At 40.6% G+C, this 13,109-nt stretch overlaps 1 long non-coding RNA gene across 1 annotated transcript; it reads right to left on the bottom strand.

Moving 5' to 3' along the window:
* Positions 1 to 1,586: 1,586 nt before the first annotated feature.
* Positions 1,587 to 12,050, bottom strand: LOC140498241 (uncharacterized). Its single transcript, XR_011965035.1, has 3 exons — positions 11,961 to 12,050; positions 11,275 to 11,481; positions 1,587 to 3,502 (listed from the first exon to the last, which is right to left on the bottom strand). It is a non-coding gene; the product is annotated as an uncharacterized lncRNA (long non-coding RNA).
* Between the last annotated feature and the right edge of the window lie 1,059 nt (positions 12,051 to 13,109).

Raw genomic sequence — 13,109 nt, 5'->3', positions numbered from 1 at the left:
ATTTAGGGCACTGTGTAACAAAAAAGAAGAAGAGGATTACTGGGCCCTAAACGTATAAAATTATCTATCCAGAAGAGAGCTAGATATTATCTTCTCCATTTCCCTTTTTTAAGATAAAGAAACTAAAGAAAGGGAGATGGAGTGATTTGCCCAAGCAAACACTGCAGAGCCAAGATGGGAACACAGATATGCCCCTACCCCCTGCCCAATTCAAGGTCCTTTCCATGACAGGACCATGTTTCTCATTGCCAGCACAAGCCATCTGTCTGGGTCATATCCAAAATAAGGCAATCCATATAATGAAGATATTAGAAACCAAATGTAACCCCTGACTCAAAACCCATTGGCATTGGACTCTATCCTTATTGGTGGAGATGAAGATCCTGCCTTGTGTGAGGAGCTGGTGAGAGAGGAAGAATTTCAGTTCTTAGCCAGTCCCTCTTTGGGGGACCCATTATCTGGATGTTCCTGGCTTCCAACGTTGAGAGAGAAGATGGAAGAGGCCAATCTCACTTCAGATTGCTGAAAGAAAAGACTCTAGGAAGACATGAGAGGAGAAGACAATTTCTATCCATATCTCTGTTCTCAGCTTGCTACACTAGAGACTTTGGAGAGACTCCCCTTGGGTAAGATTTTAGGATAATCTCTCTTGGTTGAGCTGAGTTATCTCACTCCCAATGGGAGAGCTCCTTTACTCTATATTGTCTGGTATATATCCTCCCATGTATACCTTCTCTAATTTCTGTTTGCTGTGATTTGAATAAATGGTTTTCTTTGCTATTCTCTATATGTGTTCATTATGGAACTGGTATCAGATGAGGTCAGGCCTTGGATATTAAGCTTGGAGTCCTCCTCCCCAAAATGGTGATGAGATCAAAAGTTAGATGGAACCCAGTAATATCCCCTAGATGAACAATGTTTAAAGGAGAAGACAGCTAGTCTGATACCCTTTCTCCCTCTGAGAAGAGCAGAGTGGTAGCTTCTAGCCCCAACCTCCTACTTTCTTTCCTGACAGGAATGAAAGTCTCTGTCAGAGAAGGGTAGGAAAAGAAGTGGCCTAGAGATGTCTATTGTGCCTCCCTTCCAGCCACATGGTCTACCATAGCACATGGAGTCCTCCTTACACATATAGGGCCCACTCACTCACTCCTCTGTTCATACACATATCATATTAAGATGTATTAGAACTAGGGATGGTTTAGCTCACTGGAGCATTATTGTCCAAAGCCACCAATGACCCATCTTGTTGCTAAAAACCAATGACGTTTTTCATACTCACCTTTCTTGACCTTTCTGTGGTGTTTGGAATCTTCTTTATAATTCTTTATAATTTTTTTTCCTGTGGCTTCCATGATTCTGTATTCATGGCTTTTCTACCCCTTCCTTGACTACTCCTTCTTTGTTTCTTTTGATGACTTCTCATCTTCCCCCCTATATTGATAATGTATTTTTGCTTATTGTTAATGCAATTTTACTTCTTAATGGGAAGATCTTTTCCATCCATTAATAGTCCCATGTAACCTGCTTAAGTCACATGGAAGTCTGAGTCACATAAGTCACATGGACCAGGAAGAGGTGGAGCAGGAAGAGGCAGAGCTAGAGCAGAGATGAGAGGATGTTAGTCAGAGAACAATCAGAGCTGGGAAAGGCAGCTGGCTAGCATGAGTGAGAGAGCTTGCTTGTGATTTAAGAGAGCTGGTTTGTGGAAAGGCCCTAATAGGTGGAAGGTTTGGGGCTGGTGTTGCTCTCTGCGTTGTTACTGTGTGTAAATTTCTTTGTTACTCTAATTGATTTGGCTTTCTGGTGTCTGAATAAGTGTTTTGGTTCTGTCTTCCATGTGGAGATAATCCATGTTGCATTTCACAATTCAAAATTGCACCAGCATATTCATGGCCACCATAGGTGCTGTAAATATCACTTTGGTGTAACACCCCCTACTCCTTAAAATGATCCTAGATTTTGAGTAAAGAGACCTGGGTTCAAATTCTGACTTCACTGCTTACTAGTTGTGTGACTTTGGATTAATCATTTCACTTCTTTAGGCCTTTCTCCTCTGCAAAATGAGGAAGCTATGCTAGGTGACCTTTGAAAACACTCCCAGCTCTAAATCTATGATGGTCATGACACCATGACATCTTAAATGAGAGCCTCAAAAGGCCCACAAAAAAAGTTTCTGACCTTACCCTTACACTTCATGACTTCAGTTATCACCTCTATGAAGATGACTCCCAAATTTATATCTTTCCATGCTCCCCTGTCCCAATCCCCCTCTCTCCTGGGAGCTCCAGTTCTGTGTTTCCAAATACTACCTGGATGTCCCATCTCAACATATCTAAACCAAACTCACCACCTCCTTCTGCCCCAATCTTATCTCTGTCCCAGATTTCACCTTCTCTCTTAATTACATCACAATTCTTCCAATAACCCAGGCACTATGATCCTCCTGGCTCCTTCAGGAACTTCTCTCCATTCCCATTGAAATAACTCTGGTTCAAACCCTCATCTTCCCTTACCTCCTAATAGTCTCTTTGCACTCATTCTATCTCCTCTCTGACCCATCTTCCATAATGATGCCTGATTAACCTTGCCAATCATGTTATTCCTGTACTTAAAAACTCCAGTGGTCCCTCTTCAACTGTGGAATAAAGCATAAATTCCCGACTCTGGCACTGAAGATGCACCATACTTTGACTCCAACCTATTTGTCTTTATATAGTGCTTTTCACACATTGTTATAACCAAACTGGACCACTCTCTTTTTCCATCTTTCATCCTGCCCTCTCTGTCTATATGACTTTCCTCACGTAATTCTCCAAGCTGGAAATGGACTCTGTCACCCTTTTACCATCTATTGAAAGTGCTCCCTTGCTTCAAGGCCTAGTTAAGATGTAACTCCATGTGAACTGATACAGCCATTCTGGAGAGCAATTTGGAGCTATATTCAAAGGGCTGTAAAATGTGCATATGCTTTGACCCAGCAATACCATTTCTAGGGCTGTATCCCAAAGAGAACATAAAAACGGGAAAAGGACCCACATGTACAAAAATATTTACAGCAACTTTTTTTGTGGTTGCAAAGAATTGGAAATTGAGGGGATGCCCATCAGTTGGGGAATAGCTAAACAAGTTAAGGTATATGAATGTAATGGAATACTGCTATTCTATAAGAAATGGTAAGCAGGAAGACTTCAGAAAAACCTAGAAAGACTTGAATGAACTGATGGTGAGTGAAGTGAGCAGAACCAGGAGAACATTGTACACAGTAACAGTTACAATGTACAATGACTAACTCTTATAGACTTACCTCTTCTTAGCAATGCAAGAATCCAAGACAACTCCAAAGGACTCATGATGGAAAATATTGTCCACATCCAGAAAAAGAACTCTGGAGTCTGAATGCAGATTGAAGCATATCATTTGCTCTCTCTTTTTTTTTTCCTACTGTTTGTTTTTTCTGTCTTGTGGTTTCTCCCATTGGTTCTAATTCTTCTTTACAACATGACTATATGTGAAAAGAGGTTCAACATGAATCTATATGTAGAGCCTATATCAAATAACCTGTCATCTTGGGGGGAGGGGAGGGGAGGGATGAGGAGAAAATTTGTGATTTTCTTCCTAGAGTGGTTTGCCATTTCTTCTCCAGCTCATTTACAGATGAGGAAACTGAGGCAAACAGGGTGAAGTGACTTGACCAGGGTCACACAGCTAGCAAGAATCTGAGGCCAGATTTGAATTCAGAAAGATGAATCTTCCTGACTTCTGGTTCAGCACTCTATTTACTGCAGCACCTAGCTGTTCAATCCTAAATCCTACCAAGGTCGAAAGACTTTTAAGTGGAAGTTCATGGATGGATCATCTGTGTGGCATCCAAGAACCACTTTAGCTCTATTTGGAGAGGCCCATAAGTAAGTTAGCCACAGATTTGTGGATTTATTTGGCCCACCCTCTAAGATCATCTATGAAATCATGAAGTCTACGGAAACTTCTGCATTGGGAGAGAAAGTATTCGTGTCAATACATCAAGGACCTTTGAAGGACTGGAATCATAGCATCATAGAATATTGGATCTGGAAGCAACCTTGGAGATGATCTCATCCAACTTCCTGATTTTATAGGCAAGAAAACTGGGGCTCTGAAAAGTCTAATGATTCACACATCATACAGGCAATAAATGGAGGATTTGAGCTTTGAACCCCAGCACTGCAGACTTTTTAATCCATTGCTCCTTCCATTATATTGCAAGTGTCTTTCAAGATCTGAAGATATCTGTAGTATATATCCTTTATTCTCTCCATCCAACTAAATGGGAAGCTGAAGGAGGTTATACATGCACTCTCTAGCATCACTGTGTGGTGGAAAGACCAACCTATCAACAACCTACAAGGCAGGAAACATGGATTTGGAATCCCCCCTCTGCCACTCCCCAGCCACATGGCCATAGACAAGGCACTCACTGAATAGTAAGTCAAAGGTCTTGGGGTCAAATGTTTCTGTTCCTCACTGGATGACCTTGAGCAATTCACCTTACTTCTCTAGATGAGTTTCCTCATCTATGAAGGGATCAGACTATATTACCTATAATGGCTTTTCTACCTCTGGATCCATCACCCTGTGACCTCCTGAGGCTTCACTTTTCTCAAATGTAAGTGGTACAATGGATAGAGCACTGGGATTAGAGTCAGGAAAATTCATCTTCCCTAGTTCCAATCTGACATCAGACACTTACCAACTATTGATCCTGGGCAAGTCACTTAACCCTATTTGCCTCAGTTTCTTCATCTGTAAAATGTGCCAAAGAAGGAAATGGCAAACCACTCCAGTATCACTGCCAAGAAAACCCCAAATGGGGTCACAAAGAGTCAGACAAGACTGAACAACAACACACAAATACACACACATATGTATACACACATATGATAGCATAATTATAATGAATAAGTGTGTCCCTGAGAAATATTTTCTCAATCTCCCTTCCTGCATTACATAGGTAGAGGACTAAGGTGTAGGATATGGAGTATTATGTGATCAATGAGGTGGTCAGTTTTGCTGAACTACTTTTTCCCTCTTCTTTTTAAAATTTTTGTTACAAGTGAAGGCCTACTGGATAGAGGAGGAACAATTGTTATAGTCAGAAATAAAAATAAATGGAGAAAGAGAGAGACAGAGAGAAAGGAGGAAAGAAGAGAAGGAGGGAAGGAAGGGAAAAAAGGAAGGAAGGAAAGATATGGAAAATAGAAAGGAAGGAGAAAGAGAGAAATGAGGAAAGAGAGGAAAGGAGAACAGAGAAAATTAGGAAAGAAAAAAATGAAGAAAAAAGGGAGAAAGTGGGAGAGAAAAGATAAAAGAGCAGCAGATGAGGGCACACCATGCGAGTTCTTCCAAAGGCTGAAAATATCTCCAGCCTAAGGGTTGTTCATCTGAGGTCCATGAACTTTTAAAAATATATTTTTGATAACTATATTTTAATATAACTGGTTTCCTATGTACTTTTTTTCATTTAAAAACATTATTCTGAGGAGATCATAGGTTTCACCAGTCTCCCAGTGGGGTCCATGAAACAAAAAATGGTCAAGAAGCCCTGCTGTAGCCTGAAGAGCATTGGAAGTCGCCTCCAGCTCTAGGAGGAAGATTGCTCTAGTACCCCCATATCCTGCAGTTTTTATTGATCTATGTACTCAGACATCAACTGACCATAGAGATGTTTTCCAAAGCACTTCTATAAAAACCCTGGCCACTTTGCATGTCATGTTTGCTTAGTGGTCACAAGCAGGTCAACCATCAGTACAAGCCCAGTTTTGACAAGCTCAATATGAATCAACAATGTGATAAGGCTGCCCCCAAAGCTAATGCAATGTTTGCTTGCATTGATGGAAGCATAGGATACTAGAAGAGGAAGATGACAATACCCCTCCCCACATCTAGAGGATTGTGTTCAGATCTGCATACAACATTTAAGTAAGGACATTGATGAATCGCAGCAGTCAGGATGATGAGGGGACTCAACACCATGTCATCTGGAGATCAGTTGAAAAAAACAGGAATGTTTTGCTTAAAGAAAAGAAGTCTCAGGGGAGCCTTGACCCTCTCTTCAAATTGTTGAGGAACTGTCAGATGTAATTTAATTCAGTTCAACAAACTGTTAAGTGCCCTTTATATATAAGATCCTGCACTAGAAGAACCAGAAACAAAGTTTATTATGGATTTAGAAATGTAAGTAATCTTTTAGGTCATCTATTGTAACCCTCTGTTTTACAAATGAGGAAACTGAGGTTCAGAGAGATTAAATGACTTGCCCAGGAGTCATACAGCTAGTGAACAACAAAGGTGGAGTTTGAACCAAGTATTCCTACCCCAAGTCCAACACTGTCTACCACACCTAGTATATGTACATCGATTAGGGAATGGCTAACAAATTGTGGTTCCATGAATACAATGGAACATTACTGTGCTGTATAGAACGGTGAATATGATGAATACAGAAAAGCATGGAAAATTTATATGAACTGATGTAAAGTGGAGTAAGGAAACCCAGAAAAATAATACACATACAATACTATCATTATGTCAGTGGTTAGATGAAGTAACTAGATGGCTAAGTGGATATAGTGCTAGACCTAGAGTCAGAAAAACCTGAGTTCAATTCCAGCCTCAGACACTTACTAGCTGTGTGACTCTAGGCAACTCATTTAATCTCTGTTTGCCTTAATCCACTGAAGGAGGAAATAGAAGACTACTTCAGTATCTTTGTCAAGAATCTCATGGACAGTATTGACGTGCTATGGTCCATGAGATCATAAAGAGTTGGACATAACTAAACAACAAAATTATAGTAACTAAGCATGGCCTCTGAAGGTAATTGAAAAAAATGCTTTGCTCTCCCTATTCGTGGAGGTGAGGGACTATAAGTCTAGAACGTTGTATATAAGGTCAGATATAATAAATGTGTTGGTCGATTTTGCTGAACTTTGATTTTTTTCTTCCTTTTTTATTTTTTGTTACAAAAGATGTCTTTCTGGATAAAGGAGGTGAAGGGATTTGTTTTGAAATGGAGGTGATTAAAAAGCAAAAGGTATCCATAAAAAATATGTTTTTTAAAGTAGAACCTATTTCTTTAAGATATTTGAGTTCCTCACCACTAAAAATATTCATAGAGAAAGAGGCTGGATGACTATTTTTCAAGAATGTTCTGAAAGATGCATTGGGTGTGAGTTTGGACTAAATGACTTATATTTGCAAATTTGTGAAATTTAACAATTTGTAACTGTGGACAAAAAAAACACGAAACTACACATACCTTTTAACTCAGCAGTATCACTACTAGGTCTTAATATACCAAAGAGACCAGAGAGAGGAAACCCCCACCTAAACAACATTATTCATAATAGTTCATTTTGCAATAGCAAAGAACTAGAAACCAAAAAGTGCCCATTGACAAGGGAATGGTCAATGATTGTGCATGAATGTGATGGAATTATTATTGTGCCATAAGAAATTATAAAGGAGAGGTTTCAGAGAAACCTGAGAAAACTTATATGAACTAATACAGAGTGAAGTGAACAGAACCAGGAGAACCATGTACATAATAACAACATTTTATGCAAACAGCTTTGAAAAATTTAAGCTCTCTGATCAATGCAATAACTAACTATGATTCCAGAGGAGTCACAAAACATGCTACCTACCTTTCTGGCAGAGAGGTGATAGACTCAGTGCAGAATGAGATGTATTTATGGGCGTGGACAACAAGGGGATTTGCTTGACTTTACTGTACATATTTGTTAAAAAGTTTTTGTTTTTCATTCTTGCAAAATTGAAGGTGTGAGAAAATAGGAGAGAGAGAAAATGTATTTCTTGTTCATAGAAAAAAAACAAAATTTTAAAAAGAAAATTAAAAGTGGGGAAACAAAGTGAGGGTTGTCACCTTGATTCCATCTTCCCCTGAATTCCATAAGAGCTTCTCTTTATCTCTGTTTCTACCCCCTTATAGACAGGCACTGTGAGTTCATTAGATTTCATACTTAAGGAATTGGCACTAAGCAAATGTTAGGCTGTATAGCCCATTGGTCAGAGCACTGGACTACTTGAGTGAGAACTAGCCACTAGAGGGCAACAGAAGCCTTTGAGCAGCTCATACTAGACAGGACCTTAGAAGCCATCTAGACCAACCCCCTCATTTTTCTGCTTTAGAAACTTGAGTCCTAGTAGTTTATCCCAAGTAGTAAGTACTTACTTCCCAAGTAGTAAGTACCACACAAGTAGTAAGTTACAGAGCAGGAATTCGAACCTGTGCCTTCTGATTGCAAATTCAGTGATTATACCACACTGTCTCCTACTCTGTCTTTAGCGGAGTTGTTATCCTCTGTCATTTTCTCTTAGGTCCCTAATTGCTCAATACCAGCTCCAGTCTTGGGCTTCTACCATATTCCTACCACATTTGTGCTGTTCTATTATCAGTAAAGATACCTTTCTGTGAAAACAGAAACTGGTATAGCACTGACCCGGTGTCTGGAGAAGCAGGAACCCAATATCTGGTTACATGTACCTATCTGTGGCATCTTGGGCAAATGCTTAACTTCTCTGGGCCTCCGTTTCCTCCTCAGTAAAATGAGGGAACTGGATTAGATGAGCTCTAAGGTCCCTATCAGTTCTACGTTTAAGCCAGCTCCATCCATCATGTTGCCCCACTCTCTCATTATTTTTTTCACTCTGATTCCCTCTCCCAAATCCTTTGTCTCCCACCCCATTCTGATATTTGGATCCGCAAGGACTACATCATTTCTTCTTGGGCTAGGGAATCTAGCTGCATTCAATATATGCACCCCATTCTATTACCAAAGGCCTATCTATGCTACTTCTTGAACATCAAAGACCAACAAATGAGTTTTCTGTCTTCAATACAGAATGAAATAAATGCCAGTGATGAAAGGCTGCCTGTTCACCTTTGAACAGGTAGTAGCATTCTCAGCTTGGAATATCTCTATAAGGCCAGCCCTTTCTCCCACTGGTGAGTTCCTCCTACAACCTCCATATTGTTTGAGGTCCAGCCTGATCAGTCTCGTTCCTGGCTTCTAGACTTCAACATTATACCAGAGAAGAGGACCTATCTTTCCCCCCAATTTTCAGCTCCTTTTTTGTGTTGTTGCCAGTTGTGCTGAATTCTGTTGACAGCAAGGTTGGCTTTCTTTGAAAATAGCAACTAGTACAGCAAAAACCCTGAAGAACCAGGGACCAACATATTTGTTGTTGTTCAGTCATCTTCTAGTTGCAACTGACTCTTCATGACCCCATTTGGGATTTTCTTGGCAAAGATGTTGGATTGGCCTGCCATTTACTTCTCCAGCTCATTTTACAGATGAGGAAATTGAAGCAAACAGGGTTAGGTGACTTGCCTAAGGTCACACAGCTAGTAAGTATCTGAGGTCAGATTTGAACTCAAGAAGATAGTCTTCCTGACTCCCGCCCCAGTACTCTAACTACCCTACTTAGATGCCTGACCAAAGTATACAGTATAATAAATCTATGGGATCTTGGGCAATTGTTTGACTGAGGGATGGGGAACCCGCAGGCTCAAGGCCACCTGTGGCCTTCTAGGTCCTTGAATGTGATCTTCTAAGTTCAAGTTTTACAGAACAAATCTTTTTATTAAGAGGATTTGTTCTGTGAAGTTTAGATTTAGTCAAAGGGTCACACTTGAGAGCCTAGAGCGCCGCATGTGGCCTCAAGGTCGAAGGTTCCACACCCCTGGTTTAACTTCTCTTCAACTTCTCTCCAATGTAAGGTCCTTGAGGGCTTTTATTTATTTCCCCAAAGCTAAGTACATTCAGGGCTTGATATATAGTAAGCACCTAATAAATGTTTCCTTCTTAATAAAGCTTTACTATATACTTTACTATATAACATCTAGCTTTAAAAATCAAATTTATTTCTTTTTCCCACGAATTCAAAATAGATAGAATCTTAGATCTTGAGAATCAGAGTAGTTTTAGAATGATTTAGAAAGGTCATGCACTGCCTCCTAGGCCATCGTCAATCACCTTCACCTTTGTCCTGCCACTGGACTTTGATGATTCTGGAAGAGGAAAGTAAGGCTGATGACTTGGTGCAACCTTGCCTCACTTAAATCCAGCTGTCTTGCAAGTCAAGACATCACCTTCCTGAGGGCCTCGGTCTAGGTCTTTTCACCAACAGCAACAAGAACTCATCTAGTCTAATCACCTCCTATTACAGATGAAGAAACCAAAGCACAGAGATGTGAATTGATTTGCTCAAGGCCACACAGATAGCAAATGGGAAAACCTGGATTCTAACCCACTGTTCTCCCTCTGCTAATCCAATATTCTTTCCATCACACTCTTCTGTCCCTCAAAAGCAGGGAGGGTCAGACATGTTCTCCTTGGTCTTAGAAGTCAGAACTAGGAACAATAAATAGAAATGATAGACATAGAGACAAACTGAAGTTCAGCTTAAGGGAAATCTTCCACACAGTTGGAGCTCTCCCTAAGTGCCAAGCTGAAAGGCAGTCTCAGAACATAGTACATTCCCCATTCCTAGAGAGATCTTCGAATGGAAGTCACTCTTTAGAGATGCTGCAGAGGTAATTCCTATCCACGGAGGGGTTGAATTAGATGGCTCCTAAGACTCCTTAGAGAGGTCACAGCATTATGTTGCATGGCATTGGTGTTGAACTCAAAGAGAAGTGGGGCCACTAGTTTTAAAATGGAATGTTATCTATGTTTTGTTGTATTTTTACTTATTTTGTCCAATATTTCCCAATTACATTTTAATATGGTTCACACTGCCCTAGGGAGTGTTGCTGGACTCCAGCTCTGCAGTTTGGGGGCAGTGTGGATAAAGAGCTAGATCAGCAGTGAAGTCTTGGGTTCCGGTCCCATTTCTATCCCTTTCTAGTTGTGAGACCATAAGAAAATCACTTAAGCTCTTTGTGTTTCAGTTTCCTCATCTTCAAAATTGGATAATAATATCAACTCCCTCCTAGGATTGTTGCGAGGTGCAAATGAGATGATGGCGTTAAAGCATTATGTAAAAGTCACTCATGATTATTTTTTTCAGCCCTGAGCTTCTCTAACCCTGCAATCATCTTTCTTTAATCACATCTTTCCAGGATTGTTTCAGGGAGTCTAAGCATTACTTAGTGAATTTAAAGGTTTCAGAAAAATCTAGGAACACTCATATGAAATGATGCAAAGCAAAGTAAGCAGAACCAGAACATTGGACACAGGAAAAGTAATAATGTAATAATGGTGAAAGACTTACCTACTGTGATCGATGCAGTGATCCATCACAATTCCAAAGGATTCATGATGAAAACTACCATCCACTTCCAGACAGAGAACTGATGAACTCTGAATGCAGACTGAAGCATATTTTTTCACTATTATCTTTCTTGCCTTTTTTTTCAACAAGGACTAATATGAAAATAATGTTTTGCGTGACTTTATATGTATAATAGGCATCACATTGCTGGAGAGAGAGAGAGAGAATTTGGAAATCAAAATTTTTAAATGAATCTTTAAAAACAAATCAAGTCCTTTTGCTGGATTTGTTGAACGGCAGCCCACCAGACTGTTGGGCATCACTCAGAACGGAAGCCTTCAGATACTTAATAGTCCCAGCCCCATGGTACTGTGTCTGGCGCCCTCTCAGCTCTGAGATGCTGAGGCTCTGAACCTTTCCCTCGCCTTGACCCTCCTTTCTTCCATGAAGAGCAGGAGAACAGCAAAGCAGCTAAGCACTGATTACACCTTGTGTTTTACATTCTACATGGAGATTACTGACATTTTGAAGACCCTGAGTATTTAAGTTCTTGCTCCATGCTAGGCTGCATCAAAAGCCAGACTAGAAAGGGAGGGGTGAGGGTGAGAAGGGATTCTGTCTCCCCCACCCCTACCTCCCAGCCTAAGCTACAGCACAAAGACCTTACAATTAAAATTCCTTTCTACCTGTCCAGTGTGAGGAAAACCCTGGAAAAACCTGCCTGGCAGACACCTCAGTAATTGCTTATGTGGCTGTTTCTCAACAGCTTGGCTGACACGGGGGTCAGGGGATGGAGCCAATTTGGTATTCAGAGAGGAGATGGGAGGGTCAGGAAGTGGAGACATTTGCTCAATACTCACGTCAGAACTGAGCAGAATCTTCCTGGAGGCCCAAAAGCCTAGTGTTGGCTATGAAACAAGAGTTCCACATCAGAGCTCAATACCAAGTGGGTCCCCCTGGGGGGTAGGGGTCAGGGACAGGAGGACAAGGGGCACTTTTTAATATTCCTTTTCACTTTGATGTTTGTATCCTCGGTGCCTGGGGAATAGTAAGCACTTAACAAATACTTGTTGATTTGACTGATTGATATGCACATGTCTGTAATACCAGAAAATGTCCCTCTCCATGGCAGCACCATGTAACAGAAACTAAATAATCCTGGCTGAGTGTCAAGCGTTCTGTGAGAAGAATGAGGAAGAAACAGTGTCATGAAAACCCAGGGGGAAATGATTGTCTAGGAGGGAACAGTCAACAGCATCAAGTGCTGCAGAGGTCAAATGCTGTTGAGAAGGATGAGGACTTAGAAAAGGCTTTGGGATTCAGCAATTAAGAGATCACTGGTAACCTTAGAGGGAGCGCTTTCAGCAGATTATGAGATTCAAAGCTAGACTGCAAAAGAGTGAGATGCTCATAAGAGGAAAGAAAACACAAGCAGCTGAAGTAAATGGTGTTTTCTAGGAGTCTGACTGAAAGGGAGGAGAGATATTGGATAGCAGTTTGAGAGGATGGTCAAATCAAGGGCAGGGTTTTTTTATGTGGTTTGTTTTTGACGATGAGGAAACCTGGAAAAAGTGAAAATTAAAGAGACAGAGATAATTGTAGGGAGAAGGTGCCAGAGGACACAGGAGAGGATGGGACTCAGGACACACAAATAGTGAGGTCAGAGCTGGCAAGGAAAAAGACTACCTTTTAATCAGAAACTAGAAAGAGATTCATTTATCTTAGTCTGACTACATAGCATGACTATAGTGAAAATATACTCAATAGGAAAGTATATGTAGAATCTATACAGAATTGTATGCAGTCGTGGGGAGGGAGGGAGGTAGTGGGGGGTG

This window comes from Notamacropus eugenii, chromosome 4 (genome assembly GCF_028372415.1).
Source record: "Notamacropus eugenii isolate mMacEug1 chromosome 4, mMacEug1.pri_v2, whole genome shotgun sequence".
Taxonomy (NCBI): Eukaryota; Metazoa; Chordata; class Mammalia; order Diprotodontia; family Macropodidae; genus Notamacropus; species Notamacropus eugenii.
The sequence above is the reverse complement of the archived record's forward strand: the minus strand, read 5'-3'. Positions and strand labels throughout refer to the sequence as shown.